We start from the raw sequence: 19853 nt of genomic DNA, 5'->3' as shown, positions 1-19853 counted from the left end.
CTTGGCAGTAGCCAGGCCCACACCCCACTCCTCGGGGCACCGGGGCTGTGTCTCTGTCGGGTATAGCGTGCCCTCGGCCCAAGAAGCCACATCCCGGGCCGCGCCCCTGGGGCCTCACAGTCGAGATAAATGCAGGGCTTTTCCACCCAGGGTCTTAACTGGCACAGTCTCCAGGCCCCAAAACCAGGCGGGGGCAGAAGCTGGCGGTGGAGTTGGAGTGTGTGGGGAGCTGGGAGGAACAAGATTAATTTGGGCAGCCTTTTAGGATGCTCTTGGGTGATGATGTTGAACTTTGGGATTTAGCCTGTGCTGGGGGAAGTTCTTGTTTGCAGGGGACTTTGGGGTGGGGAGCTGATGTTGGTGAGGCCTTCGGAAAGGACACCGGGAAAAGCCGTGGGAGCGGGGCCGGGACTCGGGAAGTGAGGTCGCGGGGGTGCCGGAGGCGAGGGGCGGGCCTGGTCGAAGCCTGTGCCGGGCACCTGCTCGCCCGCCCCAGGCTCCCTCTCCCCGCTCTGCACTCCGGGGCTCCGCTCCCCGAATCCCCTCATCCACGGTGCCAGCGCTCTCTCAGGTGCCCGGGCCTGCCGCAGTCTCTGACTTCTCTCCGGGCGCCCCCTGGTGCCCGGCCTCCCCGGTCGGTGCCTTCTTCTCTTTGTACTAGGAGACCTCTGAGCGCCTGGGACCACACGGTCCGATGAGCAAACGCGCTCGACTTCATTTTCCCCTTTGTAGACCTTGTAGGTTTATTTTGCTCAGTGTCACCGTCCCTCTCCCCATCCCACCCCACCCCCACCATCCATAGCCTGTTGTTCCCTCTGCCCGTCTTTTGTGGCCAGGGGTCCTGCTTCTGCTCCAAAGATGAAAGGCATGTGGGGCCAGGCCAGAGCCCCAGTTCCAGCGCCCTGTTTTGTTCCAGTTGTGCTTTCTACACGCGAGCTCTCCCCTAAAAGTTGTACCAAATGGTTAATTTAATTATTCCAACTATAGACCAACTGCTTCAGCAGCCTCCACCACGCGTCTGGGAGGAAAAAAGAAACCATCTATAAGAAATAATCTAATAAAAGTGAAGTGTAGAAAAACCCCTCCTGATTTTCAACCGGCACAAATAGAATTAGAGCTTCAGCATCCTTTTCCCAAACAGACCTTTTGTCCAGATCACAACTTCAGCCAACCAGCAATGTGTACAGCGCCTGCTATTTATTTTAATAGAGGCGGGTGGGTAGCGAGGTGGATTGATAGATAAATGGCCGCGTGGATAGATGGATGGTTGATCCATCTTCCTCTGACTTTCCTTTCTTAATATGTGTACACGGCTGATTTTTTTCCCCTGCTGATTTTTTGAATCAATAATGGAAAGGCAATGTTATGTGGTAAAAGGGGGGAAAAAGGTCATTTAAACCACACACAAAAAAGGGAAGAGACTACCAGCATATATAGCATGAGAAAAAAAATGTTTACATGCTACCCAGTACTAAATGAGAAAGGTTGAAAGTTTAAAAGAAACTTTTCTTTCCTTTTCTTTGCCATTCATAGGAGGGTTTCTTTTTCTTCTTCTTTTTTTCCTTGAAAGTCAGAAAGAATGTTAGAAGACAAGGCAACAAAACAGCAAACAAAATGCCATTGTATTGTAGTAGCAATTCATGGGAAAACGCTTGTCAGCCTCCCAGTGACTCACTCCTAGGAGGCTGTTTCACCGCAGGCAAAGCACAATAACATGGGAATGAATAAAATATTAAATACCAGTGAGAGTTTCAGAGGAATTTTCTTTTTGATTGCTTTATTTGAGGCTGCATCCAAATTATTCCCCCACAGTGAGGCCACTGGCTGGCAAAGACTCAACTCAGAACCGACAGTTCTCTCAACCACAGAATTAAAAGATAAGATTTGTCCTCTGGTTTCTAAAACAAAAATGAAAACAAAAAACCACAAACCATAACAAAAAACCATTTCCACAGACAGCAGCCTTTTTCACTCACCTGCACCAAGAAAATGACCTGGATTTATTGGGACACCGTTTCCCTGGGACATAAAGCAAACCAATCACAGCACTGCCAAGCATGAAGATCACTGATACAGTTATTCTCCGAGCATTTTAGAGTTTTCACCACATTTTTTATTTCTTAGCAACCATAATACACACGTTTCATAATAGACTCTTTGTATTTCTGGTACCTAACCTTGTGGCACTGTGAGACTAGCAATTATGAACTGATTGACAATAGTGTATGCAAAGCAATTAACACAGTGCTTGGCACTTGGAAAGAATCCAGTGAATGTTAGATACCAGCCTTATGATCATGGTGATGATGATGATGGTGGTGGTAGAGTCTCTTTCAGTTGTATATTAAATAGTCAACTTTGGAATTTAGACAGTGCATGAACACCCTCTTTCCTATTGAGTGTTTATTATACCTGTGAAGAGGGTAGACAAATCAAAGAATAGCCAGCCTCTAAGTTACCAAATGGGAGAAAATAAAACAATCAGGGACAAAACTTTCATCTTTTGGGAACTTTCTGTTCATATGTGTGCATATAAATTAATTATAAGTTTTATCTTACATTATACACAGAGATTATGCATGACTAATGTGGTACTCTACTCTGGTATGTAAATGTTGAATGCTCAGGGTCATGTCACGTTAAAAAGCGTTTGCCCAGGATTAGCTGTGTGGATTTGGGTTGGGGCATAGTTGCTGTTTCTGCATTTGGGTTAAATTCAGAGGAACCCCAATATTCTCCCTTCAAGGACATCATCATAAAAGAGCCACATTCTGCTCCTCTCACTCTCTTCCCCCAACCCCACCAATGCTACAATTAGCAGAAGGGCTGCCTATTACCTTTTTTGCAGGAGTTTGGCTAATAGTAGTAACATCTGCTGGGTTGGGGTGGGGGAGGCATGGGGCATTTGATCAGAGGCACAGATGTAAAAGTGACATCTGCTTGTAACAAAGAAAGGAGAAACAAAATTAAATTAGGTAGGGAGGCCTCTCTGTCTGAACCAAAGGAGGGGGGGAACTATTTGAAAAAGGAGGAAAAGAAAAATCATGAGTCCTGAGCAAGATTGCAGGGCTCAGAGGAGCACTTGGAGAGAGAACTGTGATTTTTCTGGGCCAGAATAATTGGAGCAGTAGCATCCTCAGCTAGCAGTGTTCTGAGACCTTGAAGTCATGTGTTTATGCCCTAAACAGGTGAGATTATCCTCCTCTGCCAGAGCATGTCCTAGTGAATGCAATGTAGGATGAGTTGAGAAGTCACTTTCAGGTAGAAGACAGGAAGAGGGTTAGCCCCTAATGTTAATGACCCAGTATATTTGGGGGTTGATTTAGGAAGAAGCAAACTTTTATCTCATAGTATATTAAAACTCCTGTCAACTACTAAGAATGAGCCATTTTTCCACTGGGCTCCTATGTGTGCTTAGAAGACTGTATTTGACACTTCAAACCTACACGATCCTTGAAAGGGGGCTCAGTGGGAGAAAGGGGCATGCAGAGGCAATGCGCTCAACCTCCTTCCAACCACTGTGCTGGGAAACCACACGTGTACAAAAGGGCACTCTTATTTTCTTTCCTGTATAAATTTCTCCAAGTGGAACAGATTATGATAGCTTTATATCAAGTAATTTCACAAAGATAACAGAAACCAATAGACCAGATTCCTTTGCCTTCCCATTTCCCAATCTATAGAATAGTCAATACCTGTGCCCACTTGCTCCTCTGTTGTCCTGCTTCATGCAGAAGGGGAGCCTATTCTAACCTAAAGTCTATCCCTCTACCATGCTTTGGTCTCTTCCACTGGCTCAGGGTCCTCTCCCAATTCTTCCTGGATTGGATCATGCTCATCTGGACATAAGCCCTTGCCATCTAAACATGCCTAAGCTACCCTCACATTAAAAAAAACAAAGCAATAAACACTTCTATTTCCTGGCTAAGCTCCCCTCTCCCTTCTCCCCTTTATAGTCACATATCTTGAAGGATTTTTCTCTTCTCACTGTTTATTTCTTTACTTCCCAAATACTCCATAGCTTCCTCTAATATGGCTTCCACCACCCCCACACAAATTTAACATTTCTCATTAAGATCACCAAATCCATTGAAGATTTTCTTGGTCTCAACTTATTTGAATGTATACATCACTACAGCTGTATAACAAATATGTCCAGGTCTTCTCATTTCTAAGCGCAGAGTAGGATTTTACTTCCCTAACCCCAAGAAGTTACATGTGGCCATGTGACTTTCTTGAGCCAATAAAAATTGAAGAGCAGTATAAAGTTTGATTTCTAGGTGGAAGCATTAAGGGTTAGTGTTCAAGTACCTACGTTCTCTCTTTCACCCTGTTGCATGGCAGCTGACAGAGCTGGTGGTGGCTGCTTTGTCAGCCTGCTTTTCCGAGTAAGGAAGCCATGGAGAAGAGATCACAGCAAACCCATAACGGGCACGCAGTTTCTTAGAGTATCACAAAAGGATTCTAAAAGAGGGGACATACTCTAGGATGGGTAGGAAAGGAGGATTAGGAGTGAAAAAATAATTGGTAGTGAGTGGAAAAGGAGGAAGTTACAGGCGATAACTTCGTGATTAGTGATAGAATCCCAAGCCTGAGAAACCATAGTGTGATTAGGAATCTATAAATAGAATAGTTCAGTTTAGTTTTTTTGTTAGCCCAAGAGAGATGGGGAGGTGGACATAACAAACAAGAAAAGGTTTGATGAGATAGAAGATAGGAGGGAGAGGATGAAAGCAGGTCCCACAAGACTGTGGACACAGTGTAGCATGATTTTGGGCGAAGGAATGGCAGAGTAGGGAAGCCAAGAAATAAATTAGAAGATGCGGCCCTAATCTAGGCGAGAAATACATGTCTCAGAATAACATTGTAGGATAAAGAGAAGTAAAGGGATTCAAGAGATGCAAAAGAAGTCAAGTCTTTGGTCAAGCAAAGTATACAATTCTTCTGCCCAGTGCTGGGATTTAAGGGGGGGGGGTGCCAAGAGAATACCTCAGAACAAAAACTCTCCCATATCTGCTGGCAAGATCTTCACTTCTATGACTTGAGTCTAGAGCTCCTCAATAACATGCTTACTTCTCTGGGTTTGGTGGAACTTGATGGTATCAACCATTCTTTCATTCACTCACTCATTCAACCCATAATTATCAAGTACCTACTATGTCCTAGAAACCTGCACTTTAGAGTACAGTGGTTCAGATATTGTCTTGAAAGCTGATTTTGAGATGGAACAAACCCAGGCACTGCAGGCTTCTGAGTGTAGGGAAGACCACTGGACTGAAGTAGCATCCCCACAGAGTAGCACGGGAAAGTGTGCACACTGAATGTGCGGGGACCAGGACTCTACCCTGGACTGGCCACCAGACCCGTCACTGCTCAATCTGAGGAAGACCTTAGTTGCCTCTGGTACTGGGATGAGAATTAAGTCCTAACATTCTATTAATTGATTGCGGAGAGGGCGTCCTGAGAACCTCTTCTACACAGACTTCTAAGTGAAAGAAAGAACATAAGGGGCAGTGTATGTGGTAGGAAATCAGAGAACAGATTTGGAGGGCAGGGAACAGTACCACATGGAGAACAGAGAGAGGAGGGTGACTGTGGTCTGCCCGCCATCCTTTATATTGAGGTCTTAGGATTTTGTGTGTTATTCCCGCTGGGAGTACTTTCAAATGAAGATGCCAAGAGCCAGGTGTCATGGAAGAAGCACCGATGGTGAAATAGCAGGCATTCTAGAAGTGTGTGGGGTGGGTGGCTGTTATAGGGAAGGGATGCTTCCCTGCGTCACTGCTCTCATACCTACTAGGTATCCATTTTCACTCCCCCCCCCAAAAAAAAACAAGCATGCTGAGTTCTTGGTAGTCAGGGGCTTTATCTATGTTGCCTTCATCATACACAGAATTAAATCCAATAACGGTGTCTTGCATGTGAGTCAGCCCCAGGAGCCAAATGAGAGACGTATTGGGAAGGCTGGAGTCATTCATGGTTTGAAACTGCTCAGCCTTGAAATTCATATAAAAATGCATGAGAATTCTAAAGCTTCTAAAAAATACTTTCCTTTCTGGGCTCCCAAAAGATCCTGTCATTGTTTGTTGGTTTGTATCATTTTGTTTTGCCTCAGAAGTTTGTGGGTTTTGCCAGTAATATGCTGCAGCATCATGCATTTTAATGTGAATTTCAGCTGATTCAGAATCTAGAAGCAAATGTAATCCAGTACTCAGGGACAGGCACCGCGTGTCCCAGACCTCAGGAGCCAGAAGACAATAAAATGGTTACAATGATGCATGTTTGTAGTATTTCCCCAGTTAGATGTAATGGAGAATATTAATTTTCTTTTCAAACACACATTTCCTCTCTCTCTCTCTCTTCCTCATTTGTTCACTGTCTTAAGTTATACAGCAGCCTTGAGAATTATGGCACTAAGAGTTCTAATCACAAACTCACTCCTAACTCTTGCTTATTCATAAGCCTTCACCATTCGAGATTGGGCGTAGGAAAGAGGAGGAGGAAGAGAGGGTTTTTTTTTTTTTTTTTTTTTTAAGAAGGGGCAGGGAGGCTGCTAGGAGGAAAGTGGGAAAAAATAATGGACAAAACAGCACAGTGAGTCACATAAGAGACTACAGAGCAGAAGCCAACAGCATTAACCCAACCCCAGGGAGACCTCTCGAAGGAAGAGTGCTAACCCCTGAGAGGTGAGGCACAAAGAACCCCCATGTGGGACCAGACAGTTTCCTTCCAGAGACGAAGCTGAGGCCAGACTGGGCTTTTTGAGCCTGCCTTGGCCACACCTGAGTTCCTGGGATAAATTCCTTATTTAGCAACTATTGCACAATAATCTGCCCCCCCCCATCTGCTGAGACTCTCTTACATCTGAAGGAGTCACTGGTTCTGCCCTACATCTTTGTGAGCAGAGAGGGGACAGAGAAAAACCTCGAAGGGAGGTTGCTGCCACTCTTGGGAGGTGGTCAGGTGAGAGCAGACTGCACCCAGCAGAGAGGCAGAACTGTGAAGGACCAGAGCTGGCCCTCTCCTTCTTTCATCGTTAATGACTCTTTTCTTCTATCCAAGTAGTAAACAGCCATTATAGATAAATATTCTTTCTTCTATAACTTTTCGGTCTTTTTTCTTCCATGTGTGAAAATAATTTTTAATGGGGAACTTTCTCTATAGACTCTCTGTAACTTCCTTTGCCCCTTCGATGATGTATTGTGAACTTTATCCCACATCATGAAGCATTGTTCTATCATTTTTGTTCGTTATATGGTATTATGCTGCATGATAAGCCATGTGTTATTTAGTCAACTCTGTTCCCTTTGACATTTAGCTTGCTTCTTATTTTTAAAGTATATTTAAAAACAGTGCTCTAGACTTCCTGTTAACCTGTTCTCTGCAGCCTATCCATGTGGCTTCTAAGAATTAACCCCTAAAAGTGTGATTCCTTGATCAAAAAGTACACATCTTTTAAAAAGCTTTGGACACACGTTGCGAAATCACTTTCCAGAAAGGTAGTGCCAGCTTATATTTGCAGAGCAGAATATGACTCGCCAACACTGGATGGTACCGGCAAAAATTTTTGCCCACCTTCTTCCAACTGTGCTATTGTAAATGAGCAAGACTCTTAAGAAAGAAAGAGGAGAGGTTGCCTGAAGAAACTAATAATCCTATCCAAAAGAAAGAAATCAGCCTGGGCTGGTATGGCTCAGTTGGTTGGAGCACTATCCCATTAACCAAAAGGTTGTGGGTTCGATTCCCCATCAGAGCACATGCCTGGGTTGCAGGTTTGTCCCACAGTCAGGATGCATGAGAAAGAAATCTCATGGGGATGGATCATTTTTAAGGATAACAGAGACCTGTGAGAATAGCCAATAAATGGGTTAAGAATGTGGTATATATACATATACCATGGAATTATGTAGCAAAATAAAGGAATGAGATCTTGCCTTTTGTGACTATGTGGATAGATTTAGCGGGTATTAGGCCTAGTGAAATATGTCAGACAAAGAAAAATAAATATCACATGGTTTCAATTATGTGGAATCTAAAAACAAAACAAACAAACAAAAACAGACTCATAGAAACAGAGACCAAAGGGATGGTTACCGGGAGAGAGGGGTTGGGAGGGTGGGTGAAGATGGGAAGGGGACACAGTCTACTATACTGTGGTGTTTACATGGTGACAGGCAATTCTTGGAATTGGTGGGGTGGTCATCACATTGTAAGGTATCGAAACTTTGAATTGTGATATTGTATACCTGAAACTAATATAACCGATATAAGATCGTATGCCAAGTATACTTTTTATTTTTAAAATTTTTTAATTGTTCAATTACAGTTCTCCCCATTATTCCCCCATTACTGTCCTCCACACCACCCTGCCCCACCTCCCACCCTCACTCCTCCCCCACCCCGCTGACTTTGTCCTTTACACATGTTTCTTGACAACTCTTCCCCTTCTTTCCCCTGTTATCTTTTTTAAAAGAATACAGTCAAAATGCCAAAGTCTAGCTTTATTCAAAAAATAGAAATCTAATTGTGACAAGGGGGCCTTTTTCTTATGTATAGAACTAGATGATAAAAGGGATAAATTCACTGGTTGGGATTAAGTTTTTTGCTGTTGTTCAGAAATGCTCTACTGGCAAACACCTAAGTTTTCAGAAAGGGAAGAAAAATGGGTTCTGAAAACAACAGATTGGTGAACTCGACAACAATTTCAGGTAAAATTCTAGATTGCATTAAACGATAATTATGGAAAATCTCCCACATATACCAAGGAAAGAGAATAATATAAAGAAAGCATCATGGGCCTCTCACGGTCAGTCTTGTTTCACCATTTCCACCCCACCCTCCACCCGCCATGTCGACCCCCACTGTGCCCCATGACTGCTTGGTTTGTTTGAATGAGACTTGAAACAAGGTTCACACAGTGCACTTGGTCTCTATGTCTCTTAAGTTGCTTTTGATCTATAGGCTGCTCCCTGATTTTTTCTCTTTGCAATTTATTTTAGAAAAAACTAAGTGACATGTGCTATAGAATTACCCACATTCTGGATTTGGTTGATGGTCTCCACATGGCGTTAATTCTAGCTCTATTTTCTGTGGACTGTTAGTTGAATTTCAAGGCTTCATCAGGTTCAAGTTCAGTTTTTTTTAACACACATACTTCACATAGATGGTGCTGTGTACTTCCCACTATACTACACCAGGAGGTTGGTTGTGTCTTTTTTGTGATGTCAGATTTGGTATGCAGGGTTGGGGTATTATCAGCTGAAATTATCCATCATAAAGTTTCCCACCTGCTCTTTACCCAATGATTTTAGGAGCCATTCATTATCAGTCCATAGATTACATGATTTTATACATCTAGTAGATGCAAAACAATAATACTCTAATTATATCATTTTTGCTAATTTATTAACTAAAACTCTTCTGTAAAGAAAAACAACTTTCCTTTATCAATTATTTAGGACCTAAGATTGGTGTGGTAATGTAGGGAAAGTCAAGATAAATGCTGAATCCTTCCCCTTTATTTACCAGTTTCCAGAATAATGAGTTTCCTCCCTGGTGTGTCTTTCCAAGATCACCCTGGGGTCTGGGGGGGCATGTTTTGGGGAGGCAGGAGTCAGCATTATGAACTCATGGGTCTCAATGTATTTTGTGCATTTTCTTTCATTGCAATAATTATTCCTATTCGTGCTCAAATTACCCCAATTCTGACCAGTGGAAGCCTCTTCAATTGGTCCCTGAGTTTTGGGACAGGATCCTAATGGTCTTTGATAGCTCTCTTGCTGGCTGCTATGACAAGGGGTCCCAGGCTCATCTTTTTACACTTTTTTCCCTAGACCTGGTACCAGCCATTTCTCAAAAGATCCCTGGTTATTTTTAGTGGGAATTGGTATTAGAGACCACATTGTGGGTCCTCGATTGGATTTTGGAATGAGTGATTTATGAGTATTTGGAAAGGAATTGATGGTCACTAGGCACCAGGGTCTAGCTGAATTAAAGTCATCACACATTTATTAAATGAGACATGGTTTGCTGTAGATGAGGGAGAGGAAAACCGGCATAAACAAGCAACTGGACAAAATATGGTGTGTAAAGAGCTTTGGGAAAATAAACCAGGTGTGAAATAGTTATGCCTGGAATCAAGGAATAAAGCTCAGCAAGGAGGTGACATCTGAGCAATAGAAACAGGCCGGCAGGCAAGACAGAATGGAAGAAGATTCTGAGCAGAAAGAAGAACATGAGCGAGGCCTCAGAATCATCAAAGTGCGTGGTGCGTTTGAAGAGGAGTCGGATTTGCTTCATTTCCTCTGACAGGGATAGTGGATCCAGAGAATAGCCAACTGCGGTAGACATAATGCATCCGGACTTCAGCAGGGCATTTGTCCAGGCCTATCATGATATCACTGTGGACAAGATGGAGAAATATGCACTGAACGAGAGGACTATTAGATGAATTAACAACAGTTAGGTGAATAAATGAACCCAAAGGATACTGATTAGTGAATTGACGTCAGCATAGAGGAGGGTCTCTAGTGGAGTGACACAGGGCTCTGTCTAGACATTTTTATCTATGGTTTAGGTAAAAGTATAGAGCGAGCAAAGACTTAACAAATCTTCAGAGTATGTGGAGCTAAGTGGGATAATGAGTAGTCTTAGTGACAGAGTCTGGATTCAAAAAGATATCAGCAAGTGGAGCTTATTGAGCTAAAAATGTAAATGTAAATTTCCACAGCAGAGTGGAAACAAACAAGCAAACAAACAAGCAGACTCACCTGGGAGAAGTCTGATTCGCAGAACATCCATGAAAAGGATTCAGGGTTTGGATCAGCACGATGCATTGTTAGTGTGTGTGGGCAGCAGCAGAGCGCGCAGAATGTGGTAGGGGTGCTTGTGGGCGAGGGACGCTCACATACCTCCTGGAGAATACTTTGAAAGAGCAACTGGGAGATGGACTTCCATTCCGCAGAAGAACATTATGATAGTTTTCCAGCGGTGAAGTACAGTGCCCCACAGATCAAACCTGCCATTATAAAAACAGAGACAACTAGTGAAGAGGTTCTTAAGGAGAGCTGAGCCTCATAAGAAAGAATCAGTCTCTTCTGTATCAGAGGGTCCATGGCCCCTGTCCTCCTTAGCAGCTTCCCTTTTAGGATCCCAGTACTCTTGCTACTCACCTGGGTGCTTACAGTTCACCCTGAGGTGTTCTTCATTCACACAATGCCCCACATTTGGTCTTTTCACCCTCCTACACACCACTGTCAAAGTTGTCATACTGAGTTAAGAGTCAGGAGGGATAGATTCTGGTTTCAGTTCTTCTCATATTAATTCTAGGACCTTAGATCTAGTTGAATTCTTTGATGTCCCTCCCATTGACAGATGGAGTCTAACTTCCCTCCTCTTGCTTCTGGGCTAGTCTCAGTGACTTGCTTGGCCAATCAAATGTGGTAAAAGCTGTGGGGCTTCTTCTTAGGTGAGATCATGGGAAGCCTTCCTGTTTTCACCCCAGCTCCTTGGGACGCTCGTTCTGTGAGGAAGCCCCAGTATCCACTAGGGACAACCAGAGAGAGATGCCTGGAAAGGCCCAGCTATTCCAGCCCTCAGACGTTTGAAGGCCCAGATGTCATGTGAGGCAAAGATGTCACCCCCTCCAAGCGCAGTCCAAATTTTACTACGTTTGAGAGCAAAAAGAAAGATTGTCGTTTTCAGCCACTAAGTCTTGGAGTAGTTTATAGTGCAGCAATACATAAACAGAACATCGGGTAAGTTGTCCCAGTTTGGGGAGATCAATTTTCAACCGTAAATGCAGTGAGAGGACTTCGTATCCTCTCGGGCCTCTTCCCACTCTGACATTCCCTGCAGCAAACATTCATGGTCCCAAGATGCCTTTATACTCTCACAAATTATTCAGGACCCCAAAGAGCTTTTGTTTATGTGGATTGAAGCTATTGATATTTGCTATATTAGAAATTGAAACTGAGAAAAATGTCAGCTCCTTACTTATTACTTTATTTAGAAAATAAAAATTCATGAACTATTCATACAAATAAAATATTTTGATGAAAATAATATTTTCCAAAACAATGAATTATTAAAGAGTGGCATTGTTTTACATTTTAAAATGTCTTTAATATTTAACTTAATAGAACCCACCCAGAACCTCATACCTACTTCTTTACTCACTGTTACAACATCACCTGTCATGTAACTTTTAGAAAACTTCAATGTCCGTGAGAAACAATGAGAGTAAAGATTGTATTAGTATTGTTATAAGAATAGTTTTGACCTCAAAGACCCCCCCAAAAAATGAGTGTTGGGGATTTTGGGGGTCCCCAAGTCATACTTTAAAAATCACTGCTCTAAAGAAAGTATGTAGAAAATTAATCTACATATTCATTTGTAGCTGACCAACAAGGACAAATTTTTAGACTAACTTGTATTTCAACAAGGAATAAAGTCTATCTCAGATGGCTCAATCTCTCACAGAAGACTGTCCAAAACAATGACGGTCCTTTGCCTGGTTAAGGGTCCCCTCTCCTGGCCCACTTCACAGGCCGCTGCCCACTGAGCTTCCACTGACTCTGGCCCTTGCCAGAGGGAGGCCAGAGGGTGGCCCTAACACTAGGCCCGTCGGAGACTAGAAGAGAGCAAACAGGCGATCAAGTTCGGTCTACCCATGGCTCCTTCACATTGAGAGAACATATTTTTCTTACTTTGTGGACACAGAAGCGTTTTATGAGTATTAACAAAGAAGTTGAGATAGCAAACTCTCATTGTGCCCACTCAAAGCAATCAGACTGAGTTTTTCATCATGTTGGAAACTATGAGAAGAGACTGTTGTAACATAGAGGTAATATGCTTATTTATTTTAATTAAATTGTTGAAAATCAGAAATTATATCATATCTAGACTTTCCTAGCAATGTAGACATTTCCCAGAAGTTTTAGCTGCAGATTTTAGTAATTGCATTGTGCTAATCAACTAAAATGGCCCAGTGTAAATGTTAATAAGTAAACAAAATCATAATCATAGCCCTAGACATATCCAGTTGCCAAGGACTTCCAGAAGTCACTAAATCCACCCCTCTGCCTCCGGGCAATGCTGTATCTTCCCATCAATTCTCAGCCGAAATAATGTCAGGAGATACGTTCTATATTGGGTTACTTCTTCCTGCCTTCTTTACATTTTTTTAGATATCCTAAACCAGAAAGAAATGACAATTAATTTAAATTACTTTGGAAAACATGCAAAAAGATTGAGACACCAAGAAATTTGTTGGACAGATTCAAATTATGAAATGAATATTTTTTTCAGGAAATGAAGCAATGAGTTTACCAAACACATGCAAACCTACTGACTCTACACGTGTGAAATGCAATTTAAGTTTTTAAAGGGTTGAGTTAGATGATGTTATTTTTTATTTTGGTAACAACCGAACTTAATAACTGGTTAACTGAGTGTTTTCCACCTAGTTCCACTAGGAGCTAAATGTGTTTTAAATGTGCATTTTAAAGTTTTGGGGTGTGAAAAGCTATATAAGCTGTATAAGCCAGTTCATACTTGCCCGGAGAATAACTACAATTACCTAAGATTTACGTAAGTATCTACTTTGCAGTATCTATTTTGTTACCTTTAGGACTAAATGATTTATGAGAGAAAGTCCAAGGACAACATGTCAGATCAAGTCCTTTAATGTTGCCCCACTGGGATTTTCTAAAAAGGCAGTTCCTGGGTTATCGCGGACTCTAATAAAAGAATCCCTTGGTGAGCTCTGCACACGCTCTGAGACCCAGAGAACAATTTCTTCTTTGCTGTTGTATGCATTTGCTGGTGTGACCCAAAAGCCACAAACATAAGCAAAATGCTTATGTTTCCAGAGCTCTGCCCCATCAAAGAGGGATTTCTTCTCCTTCAGCATGACCAAGTCCTTTGCCCGGGCCTGGATACTCAGGACTCCCTCCTTCCTGCCCTCCACTCCCCTTCACTATGGCCCTTTTTGAACGGCACAGTAAAATCTTCCACCTCAGCAGTCTGGAAGTTAGTCCTCAAACTCTGCATGAGCTCAATCCTGTTTGATACCAACAGTGCACTTTAGACACCTTCTCTCAGGGGACGAGAGAGAATTCCATCGTAGTGCCGGAATGGAATAACATGGTACTGAAAAGCACCAACTTTGAAGTCTGATTTTAAGCCTGCTTTTCCACTAACTAGTTATAGAACCATGGACAAATTATTTACCCTCCGTAATAAGAATTTTCATGTGTAGACTGGGGTTGTTTTAGTCTTTTGGTTGTGAGACACAAAACCAAAACTAAACTGGCTTATTAAACACACACACACACTCACACGCTGGGGTTTACTAGCTACTGTTAACTGCACAACACTGCAGGTGCAGGAGCAGAGGCCGAAAGGTCAGGAACTCACTTCATATGTGGCCAGTTTGAGGTTCCCAAACTCTGGTGCGGAAACAGTTTCTTCTTGTCTGAGTTCTGCTTTTCTCCACATTGGCCACATTCTATGCCAAGATCTTCCCAGGATAGCCCAGGAAGGGGCAAGACGGTCACCACGGCCAGCTCCCAGTTTCTATCAAAACAGCTTTAATAAACCCAATGGAAGATGTGCCTCTTTGCCAAGAGTCCCGGCAAAGACCCAATGTCACTCTCATTGCCTTTGATTGGTCCAGTCTTGGGCCCAACCCAACTTTAAACCAAATGCTATGGTGAGGAAGCTGCACGTTTTCCTTGGTAAGACTTGGGTCACGTGGCTACTGCTGGAGTTGGGGATGAAATCAATCTCCCCTGACTGCATAGTCTGAGACAGTTCTTGGAGGAAAAATTGAGTTTCTCCTTGCAGATAAAGAGAGATGGTGGGTGCTGGGTGAAACCAAAAGCACAACCAAACTAATCTGCAACTGCCTACTACAGTGGATAATAACATCTACCTCTACCTCTTAAGGTTTTTATGATAATTAAATAATAATACAGGATGGGCACTTGGCACTGTGCCTGGCACAGAGCAAGCACTCCATGACATTAGCTATTATATTAGCTATTATATTCCTCAAGAAATCTTTGTGGAATGAATGGTGAATGTCCCTAAGGCTTGAATAGTAACCACTCTGAGTGGATGGTATTGCACAGGTTCAGTGAAACCCCTTAGAAAAGGGGTGGCATCTCACAAGAAGAGTCTCATAATGACTACTTGGAATGCCGTGTTGACAAAGTTCCTGAGGCTAAGTCTCAACCCATCAAGAATTAGCGATATGCTCAATTAGAAGTACCTATAGGCCCTCAAGTTCTATCTTCTACAAGAATATCTATATCATAGATAATTATATTGAAATAGGTTACTACTACTAATATATAACCATACATTATAATAGTTCATGTATGTACTACATAATAATAATAGGTAATTGATAATAGTACATAAAGCTATTTAAAGAGTCCTTTTACTTAACATAGGGGTCAGGAATTAGTAAAATACAGGATTACGGGTAGATTTTCAGTCCATATTAGAAAGGTTGCAAAGAACCATATTATGTGTAGTTAGAGAAGAAGTAGGACAGGTTTATGTCTTATTCATCCAATTGGGTTCAGTGCCTAGCACATACATAGTAGGAACTTAGTCCATTTTTTTTTTGCATTGAAGCAAAAATAATTATGTTATGCTGAAGTTCTTCCCATGGAAGCCAGGGGATATTGGTGAAATTAAACCATGTGGAACTTGAATACTGTTATAATTTTGTTCGTAGGTTTTGTGTATTCTTGTATATATTTTATGGCATTTATATTAAATTCATAAATAAAATATTCCTCTGTTTGTGTGAACTCAATAAAGCATTTAAAAAGTAACAATAAGAATGTCCTCCTGCCCTAATATGTATTTACTGGTAATTTCACTGATTTCTCAGCTCTTTAAAACTTAATGAAAGAACTCTGCAGGGTGGCAAGGCAGTGACAGCAAATGTGGTCTGGCTCATCCGACACAGAGCAGGTGTCAGGTGATGTGTGTGCAAGGCTCACACTGGCTTCAAGTAAAAGTCTCCTTCCAACCTGCGTCACCAGTCACTTCATGTGTGAAATGATGGCCATTCGCATTGCCGTGGTGCATGTTGCCGTTTCACCAGACACTTTGGAGAACGTATGTTGGCAACGACTGCATTACCAAACGTGAAATGACCAACAGAGCAAGTGGAGAACTCTGGATACAGGAAGACAAGGGAACAACACCCTGACCAGTGTCAAGGTCATGGACTTTGAAGTCAGACTCAAGTTCAAACCTCAGTTCCAGCAGGACTTTTAGTAAGTTACTTCATCTCTCTAAGCCTTGGTTTATTCACCTGTAAAATGGAGCTAAAATATATTAAAAATAAAGAAACATCCTCCTCCTAGGTTATTGTGAATGTAAACAAGGTCATCGTAAGGGTCTTAGCATATGATAAATGCATAATAAATCATAGCTATTATTATTGTTTTTATTTTAAGCTTCAACTGATGGGGTGTTGGCTGGTAAAACTATACGTTGGATTAATTCTTATAGATTAAATTAAATGTACGCATAAGCATGTGTACACATGTGTCAAATAGCATAATATTGTGAGTTACCTCCTGCTACATTTCATTGCTGTAATATTCTCCAAAATCTAATGCCAAGAATTTCTGAGGTTTTAACCCTATTAATGCATAATACAAAAAAAGTCCACTTCATTCCCTTTGGAATTTTTTTTTGAAGATTTATTCCTTCTTGGATGTCCTTAGGAGTCCCCCTTATATAAACTGGGTCAAGATTGAGCAAAAATTCAACCACAAAATAGTGTTTTGTAAAAGGAGATTAAAAATTATCTAATCACACTACAGAGAATGCTCCATACAAACAATGTTACCAAACCCAAGAGATGTCAATATAATTAAGCCGCATAAACTCTGCTTTGTTCTCAGTTTTCCTACCTTATATATTAGATATATCATGATACAATGTAAGGAGAACTCATGCTCCCATCACCTGACTTCGGAGGTCATAAGCACAGCTAGCCTTTGTCTGGAGCTGACAGAGAAAGGTGACGTGTAAGAACAAGGAAGGAAGGAAGAAAGGGAGGGAGGGAGGGAGGGAGAGAGGAAGGACTAGAATACCTGTGGGAGGGTAGACAATTCCCCGTCCTGGGGGTGTAAAAAAGCAGGTCCTGCACTTCCCCCAACAAGCTACAAGCCCCTGGACAAGTCATTTCTAATAACCCACCTTCATAACATAAGTTGGGTCAGGAAGCCTTCTTACAGTGGGTAACTTACCACATATGCACTCAAACCAATCCCCAAGACTCTGTGTCGTAATACTCAGCAATCTGACTCCCAATGGGCCGATTATCTCATCATCAGATGTATGCAGAAGTCAGTTACAGAGCCCAGCATTCCACCCATGTCCAGTGTGCTACAAGACTTGAGACGATCCCCAGGCCCCCTAAGAGTTTCAGGCCGAAATGGTTCAAATAAAGAGGAAGCTGCACTTCACTCCTGAAAACTCAGCAGCCATCGAGCAAATTAAAACAGGATCTGAGATTTAAACTCTGGAAGAAATGTGGTCAAACTTAGATATTTAAAAAAATGAGGTCAATATAGACACAAACTAAAATTATTCCTTGGACAACTGACATTTATGTCTTCTGATACATGTTCTTTGTGGCACGGGGAAAAAAGTGAGAAAGGTCAGGCCAGATTTTTGCTGGTACATTTACTTTTTAAATTCATGAGACCTACTCTGTGGAAAGCACTTCCTTTGTGCTAGGCTTTTCACGAACTATCTAATCTTCATGCCAGGCCTGTGACTAGGGTTGTCCCCAGTTGACAAATAAGAAACTGAGGCCTAAAGGGATTATATAATATGTCCAAAGTCATACAGGAAGCAGTGATGTGTGAGGAGAAGTAACCTATCACTTTTGAGATACATTAAAAAAGAGAAATTCTAAATATATTTAAACTATATTTTTAATATTGTGCCACTAATATCTATTTTTACAAGATCCCTAATTCCGATTTTTAGAAATTCAAGATTCACTACTAATAATCATAATGGGTTATATAACTAAGGATTGTGCTAGGCTAACATATTGCCCCCCAAAGATATCAGATCTTAATCCCTGCAACCTGTAAATGTTCATTTAAGCATCTTTGCAGATATGATGAGCATAAAGACCTTGAAATGGGGAAATTGCACTGTATTATCTAAATGCAGTCACAGAGGAGGCAGGGGGGAGACAGAGGAGGAGAAGGCAACGTGTTCTTGGAGGCAGAGATTAGAGTGATGCGGCCACAAGAAGCTGGAAGAGGCAAGGAACTGACTCTCTCCTCTAGGGCCTCTAGATGCAATGTGATGCTGCAGACACCTTGATTTTGACCTCGTGATAATGGTTTCAAGTTTCTGGCCTCCAGAACAGTCAGAGAATAAACTGCTGTTGTTTTAAACTACCAAGTATGTGGTGATTTGGTAAAGTAGCCCTGTAAAACTAATCCGTGTGGGTGAAGTGTGTCTGTGTGTGAGTGTGTGCGTGTTCTCCTCACACTAATTCTATGAAATAAGTGTTCTACATTTGCAAGCGGAGGACAGGAGGCTGGGAGAGATTACAGACGTAGACTAAAATCATACAGCAGTCGGGTAGCAGAGCCGGGACTCGAGTCCTGGTCCCTACTCCTTCCACTCCACAAGCCACCTATCTCATGAGTCATTAGGACAGTTTACGTACATTTGGATGAGCTACTGGGAACAAATATGAGAGTGGGGTTTTATTTATTTTTAAAACTTTTCTATTATTTTTATTTTTTTACAATAGATTTTATCGATTATGCTGTTACAGTTGTCCCATTTCCCCCCCCATTCCCCTCCACCCCCGCACACCGCCTCCCAACTTTATTAACCCCGGCTTTAGCTCATGTCCATAAGTCATACATGTAAGTTCTTTGGCTTCTACATTTCCTAGGCTAGTCTTAACCTCTCCCTGTCTATTTTCTACCTACCATTTATACTACTATTCCCTGTATCTTTTCCCCCTCTCTCCCTTTCCCACTCTCCGGCTGATAACCCTCCATGTGATCTCCATTTGTGTAACTCTGTTCCTGTTTTAGTTGTTTGCTCAGTTTGTTTGTTTTTAGGTTTGGTTGTTAACAGTTGTGAGTTTGTTGTCATTTTACTACTCAGATTTTTATTTTCTTTTTTCTCAGATAAGTCCTTTTAACATTTCATATAATAAGGACTTGGTAATGATGAACTCCTTTAAACTTGACCTTATCTGGGAAGCACTTTATCTGCCCTCCCACTCTAAATGAAAGGTTTGCTGGATAGAGCAACCTTGGGTGTAGGTCCCTGCCTTTTATTCCTTTGAATACTTCTTTCCAGCCGCTTCTTGCCTTTAAGGTTTCTTTTGAGAAATCAGCTGATAGTCTAATGGGAACTGCTTTGTAGGTAACTGTTTCCTTTTCTCTTGCTGCTTTGAAGATTCTCTTCTTGTCTTTCATCTTGGGTAATGTTATTATAATGTGCCTTGGTGTGTGCTTCCTTGGGTCCAACTTCTTTGGAACTCTCTGAACTTCCTGGACTTCCTGAGGTCTACCTCCTTTGCCAAACTGGGGACATTCTCCTTCATTATTTTTTCAGATAAACTTTCAATTTCTTGTTCTTCCTCTTCTCCTTCTGACTCCCTTATGATTTGGATGTTGGAACATTTTAAAGTTGTCCTGGAGGTTCCTAAGCCTCTCCTCATATTTTTGAATTCTTATTTCTTCATTCTGTTCTGGTTAAATGTTTATTTCTTCCTCTGGTCCAAACCATTGATTTGAGTCCTGGTTTCCTTCCAGTTACTGTTGGTTCCC

Source organism: Artibeus jamaicensis, unplaced genomic scaffold (assembly GCF_021234435.1).
Source record: "Artibeus jamaicensis isolate MK-2021 breed Jamaican fruit bat unplaced genomic scaffold, CSHL_Jam_final contig_76, whole genome shotgun sequence".
NCBI lineage: Eukaryota > Metazoa > Chordata > Mammalia > Chiroptera > Phyllostomidae > Artibeus > Artibeus jamaicensis.
The sequence above is the reverse complement of the archived record's forward strand: the minus strand, read 5'-3'. Positions refer to the sequence as shown.